General features: G+C 55.1%; 1 protein-coding gene across 2 annotated transcripts in view; it reads left to right on the top strand.

Annotated features, from left to right (window-relative positions):
- The first annotated feature begins 781 nt into the window (after positions 1 to 781).
- The window catches only part of RAI1 (retinoic acid induced 1), a 76,694-nt gene continuing 53,463 nt past the window's right edge, over positions 782 to 24,012 (top strand). For both annotated transcript variants that reach the window (XM_054843710.1, XM_054843708.1), the window contains exon 1: positions 782 to 923. The gene's annotated coding sequence lies outside the window, so the exon portion shown is untranslated. The remainder of the gene's footprint in view (positions 924 to 24,012) is intronic.

Genomic DNA, 24,012 nt, shown 5'->3' with positions numbered 1-24,012 from the left:
AGCACCCCATGCCATGACAGTGCTCTGTGCATCTGTTGGGGCTGCCGCCGGATGCTCGGAGGGCAGGAGGTCGGACATGTCACCTCTATCCTTTGCAGAGGATGCGTGTTCCAGATTCAGATCCAGATGTGGATCCAGATCCAGAGGAGGATCTGAATCCAGCTCCAAATGCAAATCCAGATGTAGATCCAAATCCTGATCCAAATCCAGACCCAGATCCAAGTGCAGCCCCACACGTGGTCCAATCTTGATCCAAATGTGGATCTAAATCCAGACCTAAGCCCTGACCCAGAATCCGGTGTGTGGTCCCTGACGCACGGTGCCCCACACCGGTGCCATGCAGTACCCGGTGCCCAGTACCGGCACCCGCCGGGTGCTGCCCAGCGGGGTGCCCTGCACCCAGTACCGGTGCCCGCCGTGCAGTGCCCGGTACCCAGCACGTGCTGCCCAGTAGCTGCCGTACGATGCCTGCTGCCGGCGCCCAGTGCCCAGCAACCGGGAGTGGGGGCCCGGTGCCCCGTGCACCGCGCCCAGCGGCTGCCGTGGGGTCGCCGGTGGCCGGTACCGAGCGCCCGGTACGCGATGCGCCAGTGCCCATCGCACCAGCCCCCGCTGCGATGCGCGGTGCTACCGGCGGCGCGCGGTGCCCGTTACCGGCGGCGCGCGGCGCGGCCGGCAGGTGTCGCCGCCGTCGCGGGCAGGGCGGCGGGCGCGCGTGCACTTCCGACGGCGCTCGGTCATGCCCCCGACTTTCCTCCCCTCCCTCCCGGCGCCGCGCGGGGCTCCCGCCCGCTGACACCGCCGAGGCGGCTCGCACGGCGCGGCGCGGCGCGGCGGAGAGCGGCGCGGCCGCCCGGGGATGGCCGCCGGGGCCGCCCCCGCCCAGCGCCGCCGCTGAGACGCAGCGGGGCACGGCCCGCCAGGTAAGAAGGCTCCGGCTACGGCTCCGGGGGTCCGGGGCGGGCCCCGGCTCTGCCCCGCCGGCCGCGCCGCCGAGGCGGGCCCCGGGAGGCCGGCGGCCCGGGGAGGGCGGGGGGTGACAGCCGTTGTCTGGCGGAGGGAGAGGGGCTGCCCGAGCGGGGCGGGGGCCGCAGCCCCCCCTGCTCTGCCGGCGTGCGGGGGGCCCTGCCCGCCGCCCCGCGGTACCATCCCGCTTGCTTCGCGTCGCAACGGCGGCTGCAGCCGCAGCTCCCGCCGGGCCCGCTGCATTCCTGGCTGCCGCTGGAGTGGCGGTGGCACCGCGTCCCCGCCGCGCCGCCGGCATCTTCCCTTCCCTTCCCTTCCCTTCCCTTCCCTTCCCTTCCCTTCCCTTCCCTTCCCTTCCCTTCCCTTCCCTTCCCTTCCCTTCCCTTCCCTTCCCTTCCCTTCCCTTCCCTTCCCTTCCCTTCCCGCTGCCCAGCGCTGCATTCCGCCCGCGCTCCCATTGCACCGCACTCGTAATTTGCAACCGCAACCCGTTCCGGCCCCGACCCCCCAAGTGTGAGCCTGGTCCTAGCTCGGTGACGTCACGGGGGGGGCAGCAAGGGGCTCCCCGGCCCCCCCACGGCCCCACGGGTGCGTGCAGCCCGCGGGTGGCCGCGGTGCTCCCAGCTGGCAGCGTGGGGATGCAGAGGGGGGACTTGGTGCATCCGAAGCCCCCCTGGAGGAAGGTGGGCTGGGAACCCCGGCCCCCCCGCCCCCAGCAGTGGTGCAGCTGCTTTTAAGCTGCTAAATTCCAGCTAAATTCCAGTGTGCGTGTCCCCCATTCCCACCACCCCCTGGAAATGCGCAGCTGGAACAGCAGCCTGAGCACGGTGGTGCGTGCACAGCCAGGGATCCCAACGGAGATGCTGACTGGCCTCTTCCCCCGGCCCAGGGGTCGGCGTCCCGAGGGCTCTCCGGCCGGTGGCGAAGCGTCGCGGCTGACGTCGCAGACCTGCTGGAGGTTTTCATTGACGTCAGAGTGGGGAGCTGCTGGGGTGCGCGTTTGTTCCCCGCCGCCTTTGACAGAGCGCGATGCCGTCCCTTGACCTGAGCAAATTTGGCTTTGCAAAAGCTCTTGTGGCCACTGGTTCCTGCCTGCTCTCCCCTTGGCTGTGAGCGGTGCCCAGGTTGGCTGCCCTCAGGTGACCTCCCAAAGTGATGTTTTGGAGGAACAAAAACAACAGTGGGGGTTTTGCATAGCAGAGCGGTCCTAGGGCCCTGTGCAAGCAGAGGAAAGGCATCTCTGGTGGTGCCAGCACCTGAGGGCTATCCCAGCTCAGGTCCAGCTGCCCCAGCTCGTGGGCATCGCTGGAGCCTCCTTGAAGGTCCAGAAATGGTTTTCTGCTGGGTGCTGGGACTTTGCAGAGCACTCCTGCCCCACAGCTGCCTTCCCCAGGGTGGCAGCTCGTGTTCCCCATGTGGGCAAGCAGCACCGTGGTGGCTCTGCGGATGTGGGTACTGTCACCCGTGCGTTGGTGGGAGCGGGTGGGGGGACCTGTGGGGGGCGAGGCAGAGGTTGGCTGTGCGTGGTGCCCTGGCGCTGCGTGGTCAGGTGCACAGCCGGTGCTGAGACCGCATCTCCTGGTGTCTGTCACTGGCTGATGAAAATGGACCTTGAGCTGCTGGGGGATGGAGTGGAGAAGGATGGGAAGGAGCCAAGGGAGATGGAGAAAAGGACATGTTCCCCCTGAGTGCTCTTCCCTCCCCGTTCCCTGCGGGATGGAGGTGTGCCTCAAGGCATGGCGAGGGCGATGATGGTGGGGGGGGTTCAGCGTGTGCCTGCGCACAGGGCTCGGAGCCCGGGCTGGGTGCATCCACACCCTGAGCAGCAGCTCTGCAGCCCTGGGCTGGGAGCTGTGTGAAGTTCAAGGCAGGAAGTGAGAAATAAATAAAAAATAATAAAAAAAATACCACGGCCAGTAGAAACTGCCAGGGGGATTTAGGGAAGCGGCACGGCTGTGCCGGGGAGCCCAGAAGAAGTGCTCATCCTCATCTGATAAGGAGGTGCCCGTGCCGGGGACCGCAGACCCACCTCTCCTCTCCGGGCTCCGTCTCCTCTGCAAGCCCCAGGGAACAATTGCATACAGAGTGCTTCGTTTCAGAGCCGCCACAGTCATTTCAGAGACCTTTTAGGCAGGAAAAGTGCTCTGTAGCATGTAATTTGAAGGCTCTGCTCTGAACCTTCACTGTCGCTCTGCTAAATGATCCTCTGCTCTTCCAAACCTTTGCTGCCTGGAAACCAGTGGCAGTGACCTGGTTCCTGGCCTCGCTCGGTCCCCGGTCTCCCTTCGGCTCTGTGCTAAGGTGAGGGGAGTCGCGGGTTGCAAGGAGCAGCCTGGGGTGTTTCTCTGTCTTGCATGGGGCCTCTCAGACGTCAGAGTCCTGTGAGATTTCAGCCAGTCTTAATCATCTCTCGCCTCTGCCTGAGCTGCAGAGGTTGTCACAGCTTGCTAAGGATTTTCCAGCCCGGAGGGTCGGGTCTTGTGAGGGCTCTGCAGGAAAATCTAGGGACCCCGACTGATTTCCTCCAAAATGGGGGAGCTGCAGATTTCTTTTCCGTAGCATCCTTCAGGCTTGGCAGCTCGCAATGGGGAAGGATGGTTTATTCTGCCATCAGAGGAAATGGCACAACTTTGGTTTAACTGATGGAGCCAGGCTGCAGCCTCGCCAGGGGCACAGCAAGCTGAGCCTAGAGGTGATGGGCCATGGGTCAGCCAGGGAGCGTCACATCGCTGGGGGTTTTCTCACCCTCGTCTTTCCTCTCCTGCCCATCCCAGCGCAAGTTGCCCTAAAACTTTTGTCGGTTGGAGGCACACCTGCAGGAGCAGAGCGAGCTGCGGGTTTCCTCTCGCCGTGGGCGCTGCCTGTCCTGCCAGATGCAGGCACAGCTTTGAGTTCCCGGCAGCCGGAGCGTGCAGGCAGTGTCGCAGTGGGGTGCAGGCAAAGGGAAGAGGATGGGGAGAAGGAGAAACGTTTGCACATGCAGTGCACGGTCAAGGCTGTCACCCCTTGACCTGTTCCTGGCTGGTCTGGTCCCATGCTGTGGCACAGGGCTGAGTGCCGGGCTGGTGCGGCAGCAGCACGCCGGCTGGCACCGCGCAGGCACGCGCACGTCTCCTCTTGCCTCGCGCGGCTTCGCTCTGCTTTGGATTCGCTCCTGGTTTCCGCCAAGGCAGGGAGAGTCCTGGTGACGGCGGATTTATGCACGTCACTGAATCAGACACGCGGCCAGGGCAGGAGGAAACTGTCTTGAGTCCGTGCTCAGGCCGTGTCTGGTGGATACCTGGGTCTAACCTGCTCGTAAAAACTGCCAGTGCTGGGGACCCCACCCTGTCCCCAGGCAATTGCTGCCACTCATTAATGAAAGACTTCCAGTAAAGCGACTTGGCTTCTGCTCGCATCCTATCCCCCGCATCAGGGCACGAGGCAGAGGAAAGGCAGTTTCCCTTTCCTTTCTTCACCTCTCAGAGGGATGCTCTGCAGCTACAGCCCTTCCGAAGACCAGGCAGGATGCATCCCAGCTGGGGCGGAGGGAGCAGCATCATCCTGCTGGTGTCCCCTCCCACTGCCCGCCCAAAACCACACTCAAAATCCACCTGCCTGACACTTGGCGCCACACGGATTTGGGATTTTCCCCAAGGGGCTCATACAGCTGCTCAGGGCCGGTGTGGAGGAGGAGAAGGAGGAGGAGGAGGGAGGCAGGTGCAGGTGCTGCGGAGCTGGTGTCACGGCCAAGTGCAAAGAGCCAGCTCAGAGCAGCGGTCACCACCTGCGCTCACCAGCACCCAGCTGGCAAAAACTACACGTCCCAGCAAGCTGAGGGCCACCACCAGCCACGCAAGATGGAGGGCGGCTTCCTAGGGCTGGTGGTCCCCCCGGTCCCCAGCGGGAGGGTGGGCATCGCTACGGGGAAGCTGCTTTGCTGCGGGAAGGCAGCCACTTGGTTTTTGCTTTGGTTGCACGGCCTAGTTTTGAGAACTGGAATATGCTCAAAGATGGGCTTTCTGAGTTGCTTTTTTTGGTTTTGTTTTGTTTTAAATGACAGCATTTCCCCTTTAAATTTACATCTCTAGCTGGGGAACACAGAGCCTGGTGAGAGAGGGAGTGTGAGACTTTTATAAAAAGAACGAGTCGAGTTTTATTATCCCTTTGAGACGAGCAGGGAAAATCTATACTGAAGGCATGAAATAGCAATAAAAATGGACTTTTTGCCAAAGCAAAATTAATTGAGTGAATCTCAGTCCTCAAGCCTGAGCTCTGAGAGGCTTATGAGTTGGATATGAACCACGCTGCCCCCTTCCAGGCTCTCATCCCCCGAGGAGGGGAGGCAAAATCTCCCTCTGGTCCTCAGCGCCAAACAATGACGCGCGATGTGATCACCACACAGGAGCAAAGGACTCGTGCGTGGGATACAGGCATCCCCACCGCTTGCAAGGCTGGGGTTGCCTCCTGCTCTGATGGTCCCTGGAGTAAGGACCTTCTCCAGGTCCCTGGGCTTGGGAACCCGCTCTGATGGTGCAAATACGATGCTGACGATTGTTCGGTGGTCACCACTCCGGTGTTTCTGCTCTCCACCATCATCATCAGTCATAGCATCCCACCTGGATTGCGGATTTTGGGGAGTCCAACAAGAGAAAGGAAGAAGGCTGGACACAGGCTCCTTGAACCCCCTCCGGAAGGCAGGAGAAGAACCTGCTGTCTTATCCTGGCCTGGGCTTCCTCTTGTTAACCGTTTTCCTCCCTCGTCTCTGCTTCCTGCTCCTGCCCCATGCTGGGGTCTGGCTCTCCAAGGTGCTTTCTGGGCAAGACCTTCACAGAAAAGGACCCTCCTCTCCTGGGTTTTGTTCATCTGGATGTACACGTGCGGCGGCACTAGCTCTGCTTTCCCCTTTTTGGGGTGGGAGGATGGCAGGAGGAGCCGCCTGACAGAGCAGCAAGGGGAAAGACGGATTCTTTTCAGCAGATGGTGCAAAGAGGACGAAGCTGCGTAAACCTCCTGAGTCCACCAGAGAGACAGAGATTAAATAGCGAGAGGGCTGAGAGGCAGCTCCAGGCAGGAGAGGGAAGGAGAAAAAAGGAAAATGGGGGTGGAAATAGGATTGGAGAGTGGAACTGGGGAGAGCAGTGTTGGTTTGAACAGGAATCTCCTCCCACTTGATGTCTCCCCTCCAATTCGGAGGGCCTAGATTCAGTGCCATAAAAATATAGCCCTTTTCAATCCCTTATCTTGCAGGAGCAGAAACAATTGGCCTGCAAAGAAGGAGAAAACAATCTGTTTGACTGACAAACAAAAACACATTTCTGCACAAAAGGAGGAGGAGGAAGAGGCAGCTGTCTGGCTGCTGCTTCGGCTTTTTTCCTTTCCCCTCCCTCTCCTGTCCCCTCGCTGATGGTGTCGGAGCGGAGCCGCTACCCTTGCCAGCAAAACACCCGTCGTTCTGACTGGCTGGGTTCAATGTCAGGCTCCCGCAGCAAATGTCATTGTCCGCCTCGCCGTCACAGCCATGGCAGAGATGCACGAGCCCTGCCGTGATGCCCTCCTGGGGATGGTGGGGAGAAAGGTGGTACCCTGAGCATCCGTGGGGCAGAGCCTGGCTGCCGGGAGAGGCACCCATTGGGTGCCAAGGACAGAAACTGGTGCTCGAGAGAGAGGGACCAAGGCCAGTGGCTTGCAGCAGATGAGTTGTGGACACAGGGGACGCAGGAGATCCTTCGTCAGGGGACCTTGGGGAAGTTCAGCCAGGTTGTGGGTGATACGCTGATAATGCAGCACGTGGGCATCGTTGGAGCATCCGAGTGCTGCAACTGGAATTACTGCTGGAGCCTCAGCCATCTCCGGAGTCAGCTCTGTGCCTCGGTTTCCCTGTCTGCAAAGTCAGCAAGATAACATGTGAGTGCTCTGAGAGAGCTGGGGCATAGAAGTGCCCTGTGCACCTTAAGTCATTATCCCAGCAAGTTGTTTTCCCAACAAACCATTGTTCCCCAAAAAATCATTATGGCAACCACCGTACTAGCCAAATTGGTGCTGGGGAGAATCCATCAGACAGGCAGGAGCAGAGCCTGTGGGGTCCCCGCAGTTCTCCATCTCTCCAGAAGAAACTCCTCACTTGGAGACTTTTGTAAAAGAAACTGGTTTTCCCCATGCGATTCCCTGACCAGGAGCAGCAGCAGCTTCCTGCCTTTCTGAGGGGACTCTGCTCTACGTGGACACGTGAAGCAAACACCTATGGTCCGAAAACAGCCAAATGCAATCCCCAGCACCTGCCTGAACCTGGAAAAGCAGGAGGCTGGAGCAGGGCGATCTCTGCAGGGGCTGGTAAGTGTTGCCAGAGGGGGAATCTACAGTAAATAAAGGGGCACAAGAAGAAAACCCTGAAGCCACCAGGACAGTCTTCATTGCTTTTGATCCAGGTTGCTGGTGGCCTACTATAGTCTACTGGAAAGATGATTCTGCACTGGTGGATGGTTTGGTTTTTCCCTTTTTTTTTTTTTTTTTTAAGGAGCTGTTTCACTCTGCAGCCAAGTAGCAAAATAACATGTAAGAAGTCACAGATTCCAGGTGAATTAATAACAAATAATGACTCTCAGTTCATGAGTGGTTCTCCCGATGCCTCAGTCCAGGTATATAACAGCCAGGCTTTCCTGTGCATTCGCAGCCAGGCCTCTTGAAATGCTGGTATGAATTGATGGAAACATCCTGAATTCGAGAGATCCAGCCTCTGCTTTCTTAGAGTACTGCAACAGAAGCTTTGGGGAATATTTGACCCGAAACACTAGAACAACTTGATTATTTATTTTTTAATTCTTGCACCTAAGATGCATAATTTTCTGCATTTTCCTTTCCTCTTTCATTTCAAAGGAAGATGAGAGGAACCATGTCCCCACATGTCAAACTGCAGGCAGAAGAAGATACGAAAGATGATTGGAGTCCTTTTACAACTTTGGTGCTTGACTTTCCTTCCCCAGAAGGGGAAGATGCATCGTCAGCCTGTCTTGTGATCGGGCTGTAACCTTTTGTTACCCTGATAAATGTCAGCTGATCGGGCTGGGATGTAAAAAAGCTCCATCTCTACCAGACCGTTGCTGCACTGCCTTGCACACAGTATTTGGGCAGGAAGAGGCCCAGCGTCTCTCCGCCCGAGCGGTGTTTGCAGACTTTGCCCGGCGTGGGGGCAGTTGCACGCTCTGCAGGGAAGTGCAGGCAGCGACTGCACAAGCTGGTTTTGCCTGGGCTGAAGTTGGTGGCAGCAGCCTTCAGGGACCACGGTTCCCAGCATGTGGTGATCCAGCTTGGGATGAAGGGGTCTTTGCTGGGACAGGTGGTCCACAGAGAGTCTGGGCACTAGAGAGAAAAAAAACAGTGTTATTGAAGTGGCATGGCTGGACCCTACAGTCGGTGCTGCTTGGGGACGCTTGTTCCATTTCAGCACTGTCATGATCATCTTGCGTCCTCTGTAGCCACCTGCCCAGCTTCCTCATGCTGGTGCCGTCTTCCAGCTCCTCCACACCTTGCTGTGGCCCCCAAGGTCCTCCAGCACCCTCTCTCCTTCTTTACCTACTCCTGCTCCCCAAACTCTCCCAGCCTTCTCCCTTCAGCTCCTCCTCCCTCCCAGCTGAACCCCGTTTGCAGAAAAGCAAGCCTGGTGAGGGTTCGGCCTCCACACTCGGTGCTGGTAGATGCAATGCAAAGCTAATGCTGTGATAAAGTAAATCCAACGCGGATGTGGAGTTTGGCTGCTGGGCAAGAAAGACCGTTCAGGTTTTAGCAGCTGCCTGCTTCTCTGTTCCTCCACGCTGAGTGTCAAAGGTGGCCATGGGAGCAGCTCTCCAGGTGAAGCCAGAGTTTGGCTCAGCCCAGGGCATGGGAGAGGTGGCTGAGACAGGGTGGGATCTGACGAAACCCCGGCTCTCTGCTCCAGGCCCTGCAGATCTCTGGGTGCTCACAGTCTCCGGCCAGTGGGATGGTATTTCCCATTGCAGAACCAGGACTCGGTGAAGCAGCATCTGCCCGTGTTTTACCCAGACCTACCTGGAGCAGCTCCTGCCCCTGTGCTGCCCCGCTCGCCGGCCATCCCAGCAGCAGTGTGAGCAGGAGGGGAGCGGGCATCTCCCACCCCTTCTACCAGTCGCAATCACACAGTCCAGAACCTCGTCCTCGATGTTACTCTGCGCTAGCACCTCTTGGGATTTGGCCAGCATGTGTCAGGGCTACGCGCCTCTTCCTCTACAGCTGCTCTCCGCTCGGCTGCGTCACCCAGAGCATCCCTTCCTCCTGCCTGGGGTTGCTCTGTACATCCCGTTTCCCGACTTATTTTGCCCTGATTTATACCAGGTCACGGGTGCATGGGCCCTTACTTGGCTGTGGTAGCACAGCCTCTTCGATTAGGTGTATTTCCAAGCATGACTTCCATCTGTCCGTCAGTCGCTATAGCTAATTTCTGCAGCCTTTACAGGCATACAGGGGCATCGTTCATATGTAATAATCGCTGACGGTGGCAGGACTGTGATAAATGATCTATTCCACGCATTTCACCTCTTTTCTATTCACAAATTGTTCATGATTTTTTGTAGTTGCATTAAGTATTCAAAGTGACTGCGATTTCCCCCATCGTATTCATTATTCAAAATTGTTCTCCGGATAATTTCTGCAAATAATTCGCGGTCTTCACTCTTTTGTGAATACTCAGTCTCAAGAATGAGAGTTGTTTTAATTGGGATCTTAGATCACATGATGAATTTCGGCTTCCCGATTGGACAGGCTTAATTTTTAGACTTGAGGTTTGGGGAGGGAACTGTTGCAATTAAGAATTGGAAATTCACTTTATTCCAATATCTTCAGTCGCCGCTTAAAATTAACAGTCTGTCTTGTCTTTTTTTTTTTCCCCCTTCCTGGCCAAAAATCCCTGCCGGTAACTTGTTGGCAAGAAACACTTGGAGAATATAAACAAAAAGGTGGCACCAAAACAGCTAAATTTAACATATCTAAAAACTGGAGTGATGATTCATGGTGGTTTGTTTTGTATTATTCGCCTCGCTCTGGTAAAAATAATGATCAAAATAATTTAGAAACATGAAAAGTCACATAGCAAGGGGACATTTATAGCACTTGGTTTCATAAAATCTTCCATCGACGGCCCTCTGCGTGCCTGAGAAACATCCTGTGGGCTGGCCGGTGTGCAGCGCTGAGTTGGTACCCTGGTCCTGCTCGGCGCTCCGGCCCCGGGCTGAGGCTGCTGCCGGCTCGGTGGAGGCAGAGGGAAGGAACGTGCAACCAGCCTGGCTCCCCATAGTGCCCTGATCCGCACCCGCAGCAGACAAGACTCTGGTTGTCTCATGCAGAGCTCGACTCCAGGCAGAGGGTGACCGTAAGCGACTTGCCCAAGGTCGCACTCCAGCTCCCTGGTTCAGCTGGAAATAGCTCCAAGGTCTCCTGATCCCCCCAGCAGCCCCCTCCCACGGCGAGGCGAGACGGCAAGGTGCAGAGTTCAGACGTTTTCTCTAACCGACAGCCTGGCTCCTGCCACCTCTCATAAAACCTCCTCGGCTCTATTTTCTGCCCCCTCGCCATCGGGCTGAGTCAATACGGCCCCACCCGTCCCCCCCCCAATAGCACGGGCTCCCGTGGCATATTTATGCCTCCAAAGTGGAGCGTTGCGCCGGCATTCCTGCTCGTGCGGCACCCGCACACCCCGGCTGCTCGCTTCCACCAGCTGCTGCTGCTGATTTCCCTTAAAAATAAAACCCCTCTAAAGGTACAGCAGGGACACCTTAAATGCAGAGCTGTGGCGTGCAGTTAATCATATCCTCTTAACGGGTTTATTCGCTCATTAAATATTTAAGACTCGTTTCTCTTTATCAATAGTGTGGAGGCGTGCAGGCCCCGGTGCAAAGATTTATGCACACAATAGGATCGGTGCATTTAGATTTGTTTGAAGGGATTCGAGAGCCATTTAAAACTCAACCGAGGGGGACGGTTTCTGCTGCTGCTGTTTTCCTCCGGTGAGGTTTCTGCCTCCTGACTGCGGTTGAGAGGTGGCAGGAGGGGAGGTCGGGGGGCACAGGCTGATGACTGCCAGTACCCCCTTGGTTGCTTCTGAAAGAGCTGTGCCCCTTTTTGAGGGATGCTGAGGTCTCAGAGAGGGCCCGCTCGTGCCTGCTGTAAGCATCCTGTAGTGATGAGGATGGTCTGTGGAAAACACGGCATGTGGAGGCAGGACCTGGTGCTGGGAGCGTGGTTGCGGAAGTGGCATTTTGATCCCCGCTTCCCACCGCTGTCTGTGGGAAGAGCTTTGCCGTTGCGGCTCAGATGTGAATTCCAGCTTGTCTGGCACCGTTCAGGAGCTGTCATGCAGGTGCAACATCTGTTGTTCTCCTGTTATTACCTGGGCTCAGCTCTTCATGCAGGTGTAAGAGCAATGGTGGCCTTTTTGGTTCATAGGATGGGAAGGGGACCAAACCCACACCATCACCTTGATCCTGCCTCCCCATCCTTCCCATCGTCTACCCCCGTGCCCACCCCAGCTCACCAGCCCAGACCACCAACCAGAGCATCCGGTCATCATCCAGTACCCCCCACTTCCCATCCTCCCCCGTGCCTGGTCCCCAGTCCCTATGGCAGGGCTCCGGGGCTGCCAGCTGCTGCCAGATGTGTTGCTCGCCCTCGGTGTAGAGAGGCAATTCCTTGTTCTCCTGCCAGCGTGCACCCCGCTAGCACATGTGTACGCCTCTTCCCCGAGCTCTGAGGGCTGTGGGTTGCAACCTTGTGTGGGAGCGATGGGGGGGGTGAGACGGAGCTGGGAGCCTGACTGCACGTCCGATGCAGTTGCACAACGTGACCTGTACCCGTCCTTCCACTGAGCGCGTTGCTGGAGCTTGCAGGGACAGCAGGTCCCGGCACGCAGGACTCTATCGCCGTCTCAGCGGCCTCTGCCTAGATCAGGAGGGAACATCTCATGCCAAGACCTGTCCTCCCCAGGCTGCAGCTTGGAGTTGGCGATGGCAGCAGCTGACGCCCAGGTTTTTTGGCCTCCCGTGGCGTCTCAGCGGGTTCTTCGGCAGCCTCGCGGGCAGCCAGCCATGCCTGTCCCAAAAATTCCTCACCGGGAGGTGCTGGGGTGGATAAGGAGGGTGAGTGGCTGTGGTGGCAATGGGCAGAGCTGGCAGCTCCTTCCTGGAGGTGTAAGAAATACCCCGGCTGGATTATTGACAGCCCAGTGCATGGGAAGAGCATGTGTGCGTCAGATATTTACCCAAACCTCTCCTGCTTTGCAATGTGCCCACTGAAAAAATGGATCTGACAGCAATAAAACTGTTGGGTGGCTGCTGCTGCTGCTTTTTTTTAAAGTTCTATGATAGCTTCTCCCCCCCTTTTTTTTAATAGCTAATGCATCTGTCACTACTTTCCTAATGAGCTTTCCGAAAGGGCCTTGGGGACCTCTACCTATCCATGTGGGTTTGGGTAGGAGCTTACTCAGGGGAGGCAGAGAGAATTCAGCTCCCTCTTTCACCCCCATCTCCTCCCCACCACCCTCCCAAACTCCTCTCCGAGGGCAGGTTGTCCAGAGGGAGGGGAAGACAGCAATATCTCAGCACTTGGCGAGCTGGCGTGCACCCCCTGCAATCACAGCCAATAATGACAAAAAGACGGGGCTGCTGCCAGAGATAGAGAGCTGAGCTCCAAGCGTTACAGCAATGTCACAGCCTTGGGACTGCTGCTGGCTGCTACTGGAAAGAAATTTCCTCACAACAGGCAGAGTTATAGGAAGGAGCCATTGATTGCATTAAAAAACACCCTCCCCACCTCTTTTTTTTGGCATGGATTTTCAAGGCTTTTTTTTTTTTCTCTCTCTCCCCCCCCTCCATTTGCCATTGAAGTTGCGTTCAATAAAACCCATTGCCCGAGAGCGTCTGTTCGCATGTTCTCAGCAGTACAATGGGCAGAGGACTGCAGTGTGCAGAGTCTCAGCCAGCCTCACGCAGACAATGAGGGGGTGGGAGTGGGGTGGGGGGGCTTTTATTTTATTTTATTTTATTTTTTTTCCCCCCACCTGCTGGCCCCCACTACTAATTGTAATCACAAAAGGCAAATGGGAAGGGACTGGGGGAGCAAGGCTGTGGTTCACTGGGGTCATGGTCTCCATCAGTCATTCTCCCAGCCTGTTGCTGGGTAAAAACCTGGCTCCATGGTTTATCAAAATGACTGTGCAGTAAAAGCCTGTTCACCCCCAAAAAAAAAAAAAAAAAAGCAAAAAAAAAGCTGTTTCAACTGACTCAAAAAGCATGAACTTCCCATTGCTGTCCATGGGAGACTTTGCATTGACATCTCTAGGCGCAGAAGGGAAAACAGAGGGTTTGGTGACTCAGGCACAAACCTGGGATCTCTTCCTCTCTCTGACGCTGTTGGCAAATCATTTAGGGTCCGATTCAGCAAGGGGCCGAACACCGCCATCGCTGTGCCATTCGATAGGGCATGAGAGGATGCACCACTTGGCAGAACTGAATCTCTAACTGTGCCATGCTCAAGTTCCCCTCAGCTGGAAAATGTGACGGTGCTAACCCTACGTTGCATGATGGTGGAGAAGCTAATAAGTATTAATGCCAGGGAGATGCTTCCGGATCTCTAGATAAAAGGTGCTCAAGGAGGGAAAATTATTATCAACGTGGGCCAAATAACTACAGGGGATTAGAAATCTGCTTGTATTTGTAGGATGTAACCACTAAGGAGGGAGAGACTGGGACAATGGAGCATGCACAGCACTAATGGAATGAGCGTAGGAAAGAGAATCTCTCTGGAGACCCTTAGAAACCATTTCCCAGTGGTAAGATCTGCTTGGGTTGTTTGTTCTTCTTCCCAGATGAGAGTTGCAGTCGTGGACGCTTTTATCACTTACGAACTGGACTAGACGGAGGGCCAGAGAGCGTACAGTGGGGATGAGCCTGCGTGGCTCTCCAGTGGGTGGGTCTGTGGATTTGACAGGTCTCAGCTTCCATTTCAATCTTTCAGAGCTGTGCTTTGTAACAGAGGAATCTGGACTGGACATTTCAGACCTGTTTTTCAAGCATATGAGATGCAGGTTTGGCCTCTGGTAGAGATGTAAGGGCATGACTTGGGCGTCTTGAGGCTGCAGCTGCAGCAGAAAGGTTGTTCAGTGTGGGCACATTCCTGTCCCATCCCAGGATGGAGCCTTGGGATATGGTTTGGGTTGAGGTGTGGATTTGGAACAGCCCTGTGGTAGCACGTGAGCATGGTGGTTCCTTGAAGCCATTTCACTCGGAGATTCACTTTTTCCAGATGATTCATGTTCCTGGTGCGAGTCCATTTCTTGCCATGGTGACAGTAAAGCTCGCTGAGGCTCTGCATACTAACGCACAGTGGTCCAGGCGAGAGTTTCTTAACGGGCTCTGAGCCTGGTGGTGCCAGGAGCTGTACGAACACACGGTGTTCCCTTGAGGTTAAAACCAAGTCAGACAAGCTGTTTGTTATCTGTGGTCTGGCAATACTGAGACACCTGTGCATCGCTGTGCAAAGCGTTGGGCAAGCATGTAAGAGACAGGCAGCGTCCGTCCCGGCTCCCCTGGGGCGTACATCCTTGCTAACCCACAGTTACTCGCTCGCGGTGGCATGCGCTGCTCTGAAATTGCAACGTCGCCTTCCCTTTGCGCTCTGAGACTGCCCCATTTTGTGCTCCAGGGAGCTGCAGCCTTTCTCACTGAAGACCTGCAGCACACCATGCTCTTTTTTTTTTTTTTTTTTCCCCCCTCTCTCCTGGACACTTTACTTAGGTTCTTTCTTCCCTCTCATTTTCTCTACCATCAAATGAAAGCCATTCAGACCAAAACGGTTCAGTCTGCTCTTTGTGTCTGGAAAACAGAACACCAAAGACAGCTGGACCTACCCGAGATGGCCACGGCCGTGGCAACAGTGGCTCTTTGTTAGCACTGTTGTCTCTGCCCCTATCTCCAGTGTCTGGGGCCCTGTCTCTTTAAAGCTTTAGTGTGCTGTGTCAAAGCCAACAGAGAGTTCAGCTTATTAATGGATTCGCTAGGTTAATATCCCAACAGTTTGGTGGTGGGGTTTTTTGGGTTTTTTTTGTTTTGTTTTGTTTTGTTTTTTTCCACCAGCATAATTTAGAAAGGGGGGGAGGGGGAGAGAAAGATAACCCAGTCCCATTTCTGGGGAGGAGGGCACGGCATGGCTCATTGCTTTGGAGAAATGGAGCTGGAATGGTTGGTCGGGGCCAGGAGGAGGTGGTGGCCCAGCCCTTCGCCTTCCTGTCTGTATGTACATCTCTCTCTATCTCCTTCTCCTGCGGGGTTCCCTGCATCAAAGCTTCTTCCAGTTCTTATGCTAATGAGGTGCATTAATGCTTAATGACTGTGAACAGGCTTGTTTAATTGCACCTATCTGAGCAGGAGGCACGTTGCTGTATAAGAGGGAACGACCATGTAAGCAGCTGCATGCCCTCCTGGACAGTCTTAATTACATGTAAAACTGATGTGATCTAAACCACCAGGCTGGTGATTAGTTTAGTGAGGCAGGTGGTACTTTGCAATTCAGTGCCTCAGAAACTCTAGAGCAAGTGAGATCAGATTCTTTCGTAGGCTATGGAGGATAAGGCAAGCCCTGATCATCCTTGAATTTGATGTTGGGTGGGGACAAGCACGGCATAGTAGATTAATTTAATTAATTTATTGCAGTTAGTTTGCAAAGACATTATCCACGAGCGTCTGTGCAGAATACTGAGCAGTCCCATTAATGCAATGCTATTTTGCCTGTAAATCCTCTCCCCCCGCCCCTTACAGGAGGAATGAGCTGCGATGGTCTCAGCTTTCTGCAGTGTTATCTCGCGCTGTTTGAATACGACTGATTGTCTGAACTACAAAGGGGCCCGGCGCTAATGCAAAGCCATCCCTATTGGCACTAGACCTAGATTAATGACTCTGCATGCATTGCCTTGGCTCTAAACTGGATTTCCCTAAAGCAGCTCACCGCGCTGCTGTCTGCACTCCTGTATCGGTGCCTCTAGCCGGGCTGCGATTGTTCAGCTGGCGAGAGCAATGGATCTGGGAGCACCTCCAAGTGCGAAGGCTGTTAAGTAGGGGTGCACAGGTATGAAGGTACCTGTCATCACCAGCCATCTGCTGCTAATTACCCGGCCTTGCTTCTCGTGATTATTTGTTTTGCTTTTATTCACTGGAGTGGGGGAATTTAAAAAAAAAAAAAGCAACCTTTTTTAGGAATCGCTTTGGGCAGGGGAGAAAAGTGAATCCAGCAGCGTTTTGGGGTTGGTTGTGCTCCCAGGACAGGCATCTCCCAGCACACCGCTGCCCAGGGCTCACCCCCCACACCAGACCCACATCGGACCCTTCCCCTTGGCCTCCTCTCCCTCGAGTGCTTCCTCCCCGTCCCCGTCCCCGTCCTGTGAACTCTCTGATCTTCCCCTCTCCCTGCCCGCCCGGGCCCCAGCGGAGGCTCTTCCTGACGTTACTCCCACAACAACCACTTCCTTCCCATCCCGGCAGCCCCTGGCTCCGCAACCGTCCCTGCCCGTCCCTGGCCAGCCCTGGCCCCTCGCTATCTCCCTGAGACCCCTCTTCTGCTTCTCCACTTCCAGCCACCGCTGTTTATTTTGTAAAAGGGCTTATCTTGATCGTTGAGGCTCTTTCTGCATGGGGTGAAACCCATGGCTGCGGGGGGCCGCCGGGCGGGAGGTGACTAACGGCCCCGCTCCCACCATCAAAACCCTCTCCTGGTGTCTGCAACACCCGAGGGGTTTGGGGGTTAGAAACCCACCATGTGGAACATGTTTTAGCCAACCCACAGGGACCAGATCCCCAAAATTAAGGATCCTCCCAACCCTGCCATGCTTCAGGCTTGTCAGCAGGGAGGGAGGGCCCGGCCATGGCAGCCACCTGCTTGTGGTGGGAAGGCAGCAGGAGCTGGGGAAGAAACAGGCTAGGTGTGTGACAGGGGGATGAGACTGCTGCAGCATCTTCCTCAGCATCTTCCTCAGTGTCTTCCTCCCAATTGTCATGTTTCCTGGCAGGAGAAGGCGTGCAGCCATGGCCGGGGCAGCAGCTGAGGAGAGGAGGTGGCAGGGGGAGATACAAGATGGCAGCTACACTGAGAGGAGAACATGGCCCTGCCTGGTTGGGGGTGGGAGCTCTCCCTCCATGGGAGTGAGCCCCACTCCGAGGGGGCCGCAGCTGCCTGTCTCCCCACAGGGGAAGACAGAGGCCCCACCGCCATCTGCCTTCTCCTCGCCCACCATCATGGCTGTCCCCTCCTTGTCCCACTGAGGCACATTTTGCTGACCAACACTTGGCCTTGCAACGGCCCCAGGGCAGACTTTGGCTGGAAAAGACGACTTTTTTCTCTCAGAAGGGCCACCCTAAGCACAGCCCTGTGGTGGTGGCACCAAGGCAGGCCCTGAGCGTCGTAGCATTGCCGCTCCCAGGGGTCCTGCCCAGCGGGCATGGCTGCTGGCAGCGCCGTCCCTTTGAGTGGGCCGAGCGCCCTGAGACACTCCATCACTGTGAAAGCAGGAGTGTTTTGCAGAGAGATGCTGTGAAACCGGCGCCGCGGTGGGGTGCGTCCGCCCAGGGAGGCTCAGCCCTGCCTCATCTATGGGCGAAACACCCTCGCGCCGAACCCAAGCCTGAGTGAAACCTTTTTTTAGCACTCCCCTATTTGCCAAGCGTACTTCCTTTCTTTTGATTCTTACCACCTACATACAGTCTGACTGCAACGGAAAAAAAAAAAAAAGAATTGCAACATTCAGTAGAAGGCTTTTCTGTCTAATGACGTTAAATTTATTAACCAAAACTCCAGCTGCACCAGGCTGGGATCTAATAATATTCAGGCTATGGAGACATCAAGTAGAAAGAAGCTTAAAGCCCTTTTTATTTCACAGTAAAACTGTCAGTAAATAACTGGATTGTCTTGAGACTGAGAAAATGGGGATTTATCTTCCTGAACATGAAAAGTGTGCTTATTTTTTTTTATCAGCTTCAAAAAGCCCCAGCAACCTTGATTTTCCTTCCACACCGTTCTCAGCAGCTCTGCCAAGCCCCAAAACCACACAAATCAAGAGACAGGCTCTAAAGATATTTTTAATTAAATTAATTCCTTTTCCTTCCTTCCCCATTTCTCCCTTGTCCCCTCCTCCATCCTCTCTTTCTCTCTCCCTGTGTCCCCAGCTAATGACTTCTAAGCACTGTGACATTTCAGCACTGGCTGTCACTAACACCACACCTCCGTGCTGGTTATAAATTGGGCACAGAGACATAAAATTCCCCGCAGAAGGTCCCCGTTTGATGATATTCTCCGAGGTAAATCTCCAATAGCTCCCTGTTTTCTTTAATAATGCTAATAGGCATAGATTAATTAAACTGTTATATTACTTCCTTCTTTCTACCAGCACCAGTTAGAAATCTTATTACCTGCTCCTCTCCGTTTGCCTTTTCCCCAAGGTGGTTATATTCCAACCAGTTACCAAGGTTTCTCAGAGGCTGTAGCACAAGGTGAAACGGCAGACATCATCTCCACGAGGCCAGATCCTGCCCCCAGCCCTCGGCTCCGAAACCCCACCGACCTCGGCAGAGTCCGGGCGGACGTAAGCGGGGTCAGGATTAATCCTGGTTTGTCTGAAGAGGTTCTGTCTTGAAAGCAACAGCGGGGCTATTGTTGAGTCTGGATGCCCCCTCTAAAAGGGACCACAGCTGTAGGAAAGGGAATTGTATACATCCATCAACTCCTCCAGGGCCCCAGGATGTATTAGTTAAGATTGCGGGATAGCATGTCTCGGCTCCACTGAAGGGGTCCTTTGAATGACATGTTGGATATACTGTTGCACATCTGGCCGCTGTATTATTGAATTGCTCTACGGTTGCATTTTCCAGACCGCGGGAATGTGTCGGTCCTTGGGGGGGGGGTGAAGGGGACGACATGTGGGAAAATTAAAGGGACGCATCCCGCGGGGTGGGGTGGGTTTGGATGGAGCCGCGTGGTGGAGGCGGGGAGGGAAGGGGGGGGCGCGAGGCAATGCTTTCACACAAAATGCCGTGTTGCCATTTGAAATCCACTCCAGAGCTTCCTGCTCTAATTAAATTTGTCACCATCGTTACTATAATGCCTGCCATTCCTCCGGTGCTTTTTGTTCTCAGGGATCCCAAAACACGACAGAGGCAATGGGAGAATCTCCAGGTCCTCCGTGTTTCCTCTGCGGGAGCTTTTTTCTGAGCAAATCCAGGAAAATGCACTTGTAGGAGCTGGTTTGGGGCAGACGTGCAGCCACTTGTGGTTTGGGGACGCTGGAACAAGGGACACTGAGGCTGGGGGATCTGGGCAGCTCTTGCACTTATGCGTCAGGTATCTCCTGGGACCACCAATTTACAGGAGCTTGGGCGAGCACCACGGGAAGGCCTGTTGTGGCCAAGAGCCCTTCTTGGGCTCTCCCTTGGCTTGTCCCACTCTCGGCCCCTCCAGACCCGCATGGGAGCCCAGCGTCCCCGCAGCCACCGCCGCACCTCCGCTCTTGTCACCGCCAGCCTGCCACGGGGTGCTGCGTTCCGCTGCTCCGCGCCGCGCTGGGGCAGGAGGAATTCACTAATTACTTGCGGCTCTTAATATGGCCCCTGAACGCTGCCAGAGTGGCGTGAAGGGCTCAGAGCAGGAGACACAACCTGCTCCATCCTGTCTTCTGTGTCAGCTTGCAACGAACTGAATGCAAAAAGGCTGTCTGAGCTGCAAACAGTGGAGCCCTTGGAAATTTAAAGGTGCAGAGCACAGAAAACAAAGGCGAGGCGATCGCGCTGCTGAATATTCATCCCGGCGTCTGATCCTGCCAGGAGCAAAGCCCACACAGATCCCGTGAAAGCTGATGGGAGGAAACCTTGATGTGAACCCCATCTTGGGCTCCAGCCCAAATCTGAGGGGGGAGGGCAAATTAGTCCTTAATGCACATATATCTTAGACTAAAACCTGATAAGGGAACTCTCCTATGTTAATTTACCCGAGTTATTTACTATACTGATTGCTGAAGGTACTCTGATTAGCGCATGAAATATTTCTATACCTTCGGTCTGATTAACCCATATCTGCAAAATAAATATTTGTCTCATTATAGTTATGCGATCGTGCAATCAAAGACCCTATCATAATGGGAAAGGGAGAGAGTATCCGTGTGGAAAAGGCAGGGAATGGCGACACGGATTGAGCGGGTTTGAGAGCAGGGAGATGAAAAGCAGGGGCATACTTGGAGGGGGAGGCTTAGTGGTGTCAGCCTCCGTCCGGAGGGGTTGAAATGCCGGGGAGGGCACGATTCTCCTCCCGTTTCACCGGTGCTAATTGGGACTAATTCGTTTGACTCAGCAGCGTTGCGCCAGTCCCAGCGAGAGGAGGGTCAGACCTTGGGAATCACAGGGGTGAGTCCCAGCAGGCTCCCAGCCTCCAGCTTTTTTTGAAACAGAAGCAGGGAGTTCCCGACAGCGCGGTGCGTGTGCCAGTCTCCCAGACGAGCTCTTAAAATAGCCCAGCGCACCAGGCTGTGGCACCGGGGGAGAGCTCAGAGGATGAACTGTTCAGTCTTTCTGGCCCAGATCCGGGGAGAGGGGGGGGTTGGCAGCTCCCTGCCCAAGGCGAAGGTGGCTCTAAGTGCGATCTGGGGAGGAGGGGGGCAGGCGGCACCCCACGACCAGGTGGCAGGGAGCAGAGGAGGTGGCAGCCGGCGATGCCGGCACCGTCATGCGTGCTGGACATCCTCCCTCGGCGAGGGGAGCTGTAAGTCATCTGGAGGAGAGGATCCCCCCTCCTCTGCCATTACAGGGCTGTTTTGCATATGCTCCATTAGGAAAAGAGAGAGGTTTTATTGTGGCTGTACAGAAGAGCTAAGTCAAGAGGTTGCTTTATGGCTCGCGGATCCCGGCGTAGAGAGGAAAGTGTCCCAGATGCAGCATATAGTAAGCCTGGCAGTGTTGTATAGCACTGCTGCATCGCGGAGTGGCTGCGAGCGCTGCTCTGCAAAAGAGCTGAAGTCATTTTTCTTCTAAGGGCAGGGGGTAGTGGGGAGGAAATATGAAGGCAGCCCTGTTGCTAAGGAAATCTGCTCTTTGTATGGTCGTACATTTAGGTAATGCTAATGAAAGGCCATATAGTAGCGAGGTGCAGATGTCAGCACTGTGCACTCCTGGATATTTGATTAGCATTTCTTTGACTTTGCCTCCTCTAACAGAAATACTTGAGTACATGGATATTAGGAAAATAAAATCCCCCTTCTCCTCTGCCAGCAGCCCAACAGCACACGTAAGGCAGAGAAAGGAAAAACCTTACCAAAATAAGACACTCCATAATGAATGTGTGTTTCTTCCCCCGCCCCCCTGGCCCCCCACATACCCTGGAGAGGATGAGAGCAAACATGTGATGAGAACAGAAATAGTCACATCACTTAATGCATTGCTGGACGGTACCCAGCCGGCACAGTGATGAACCTGGCGTAAGACCCAATAGCAGCAAACCAGCATAGCATCCTATTTAATGGCTGGTGGCCCACAGATGTTTTAAACCTCGAGACCGCATCTCTCAGAGGTTTCCCTTTCGGCTCGAGCATCAGCAGGCTGCTTTTGGAAGCAAAGGCTGTGGATGCTCTATCCAGGGACCCACGGACGGGCATCCATGGATTAGCCTGTGCTTGCGTACGTGCGTGGCGTCTGAGCCTGGATCCAGTGATCTGGCTTACGAAGCGGGAGAGGACCCGTGCTGCTGCTACAGAGCACCGTGTCCTGCTCTCAAGCATCGTTGGAAGAATGAGTCAGCCGTTTTCCTTCGCACGGGGGTCGAGTGGATGCCCCTGAGTGTCACTAATAAAGGCACCCAGAAATGTAACCGCTCTGTGCTTGCATGTCGTGCTTGCGACTGTCTTAAAGACCAGCTGCTCTGCGTGAGACTTCCAGAGAGCGAGAGCACTTGAATGAAGCCCTTATATCTCTCTTTTTCTTTCGCTTTTTTTTTTTTTCCGATACAGTGCAACGTGGGCTCTGTTCCTCCCTTGCCTTTTGCTCTTGCTCCCTGGGGCAGCCCTCTGTGTCTCAGAGGCATGAGGAGTGAGTCCTCCAGCTCCTGCGAGAAATGGCCCCTCAGGGGCTAAATCCAGCAGCGGGGCCCCGAGGTGGCAGAGTGTCCCTGGGGCAACGTGGAGTGTCTCTCCTCGATGACAGCAGCGCCTGGGACGGAGCTTTGCTCGCCTTTTGGTGTGGCAGCCGGCTGGGGACCCCTCCCTCCCTGCCTGCCCTGCCAGCACCTACCCCTCCCTCTTGCCGTTGTGCAACATCCCAAGGGCAATTACAGCAGTGCTTACGTGGAGGAGTGATATTGGGAAAGTATTTAGTCATTTTTAACTGTTCTGCTGGCGGCTCCCCTCCCTTAAGGTGGTTCCTATTTCTCCTTCTCCGTCTCTCAGCATGTTGTGGCAACTCCTCGGGGCAGCCCCTGGCCCAGCGACCCTTCTTGGTGCATCCTTGGGTACCGAGGGCTCCTCTTGGCAAGGGGGAGCCCACACTCCTGTGGAAGAGCCACATACCCATCGGAGCACTCCTTTCCTTTCCCCATCCCTCCCATGCTTACTACAGTGATTTTAAAGCTTCCGCGCCTTGACAGTGGTGGGGGGGGTAGTGGTTTTGAAAGCAAAAGTAAGAGGCGGGAGGATGCGGAGCTTCTCCTGCTCTCAGAGGCTTCTGGACGCTTCTCGGTCTCCATCCCAGGAGTGTTTTTCCCTGGGCGCAGTGTAAACAAGGCAATCCGTTACGGCAGTTTGAGTGTTACTCCACAAACACGCCGTCAGCCCCTGCCCTCACCACAGGCTCTCTGCACTCCCCCTCTTCCTGCCGCCGTGCTGCCTGGGGAGCATTGGCGTGGTACGGGGGTTATCGGGTGCTCGTCTGCGTGCAGGAGCGGCCTCCGAGCATCAGTGGGCGAAGAAGGCTCCAGAGGGAACCGGAGTCGAGTCTGCAACAGCCCCGTCGCTGCGCTGCACGGCTCACCCCGGTTCAGAGGAGCAATTGCAAAGTTGAGGAGCACTCAGGGACACTGATGGGCTCCCAAGGAAGGACATGGAAGAGTCCAGGTACTGTTTACCCTAGAAAGATGATGAAAAGAAGAGGCCGCAGTAAAAGAAGATAAGCTCACATGTGCACAAAAACAACACTAAAAAATACATGATTAAGGTTACAAAGTCAGGCGCTGAGCGCGTAAGAAATCCCAGTATTAGAGACACCTGAGCGGCTTACGTCCGGCAGAGTGGCATGCATTCATTAGGGTCTTAATTCTATGGTCACAAGCTCTTTCTTCCGCCAGGGCTCTGCCTCAGGGAGTGTGTGGGACGGACGGAGGTCGGTTAAAAGCGGCTCACTGTCCAGTATGTGGCTGTTCCCTCACTACTCGGTCTGCAACCCCAGTGCCTTGTTCGCTGTGCATCACGCAAATCCTGCTTGGAGGATGAAATTGTTCCTCCTGGACTATCCTAAAACGCTAAGTCTGCTCTGGCCTTTTGCTTTCCCTTCCATCTCCATGCTGTTCGGTGGTTGGCAGGGGGGAGTAGCAGGAACCCCCTTCCCTGAGCAATAACCCTTTTGTGGAAGGCTGGCGTTGCCCTGAGACTGCGGAGCAGGAGGGAATACACTCTGCAGCTCCAGGAGGGCTGATGCAAGTGCAACCCACATGCTTCACACTGCCAGCATTTGATTTTTCCATCTGTTTTTTGTTTTGGTTCAGTTAAAGGCAGAGAAGAGAGGTGGATTTTGGTGTGAACCTCCTGTCTGTCTGCATGCAGTGTGCAGGACAAAGGTGGCTTAGCATGGAAAGCCCCAGAAGCACCCAGGAGCAGGCTGGGGGACTTAGCGACATCGTTTCTTCTGAAGCCGCAGGAGAAGCGTACATTTAGGAGAAGCAGCCTTGCAGCCTGCTGTATGTATTGACCGTCTGAGAGCCAAGCCAGCCAGAGCCTGGAGGGGACAGATGGAGGAATTAAGGACATCTCAGCTGGGCAGTAGGGCCAA

Source organism: Grus americana, chromosome 15 (genome assembly GCF_028858705.1).
Source record: "Grus americana isolate bGruAme1 chromosome 15, bGruAme1.mat, whole genome shotgun sequence".
NCBI classification, from domain to species: domain Eukaryota; kingdom Metazoa; phylum Chordata; class Aves; order Gruiformes; family Gruidae; genus Grus; species Grus americana.
The sequence above is the reverse complement of the archived record's forward strand: the minus strand, read 5'-3'. Positions and strand labels throughout refer to the sequence as shown.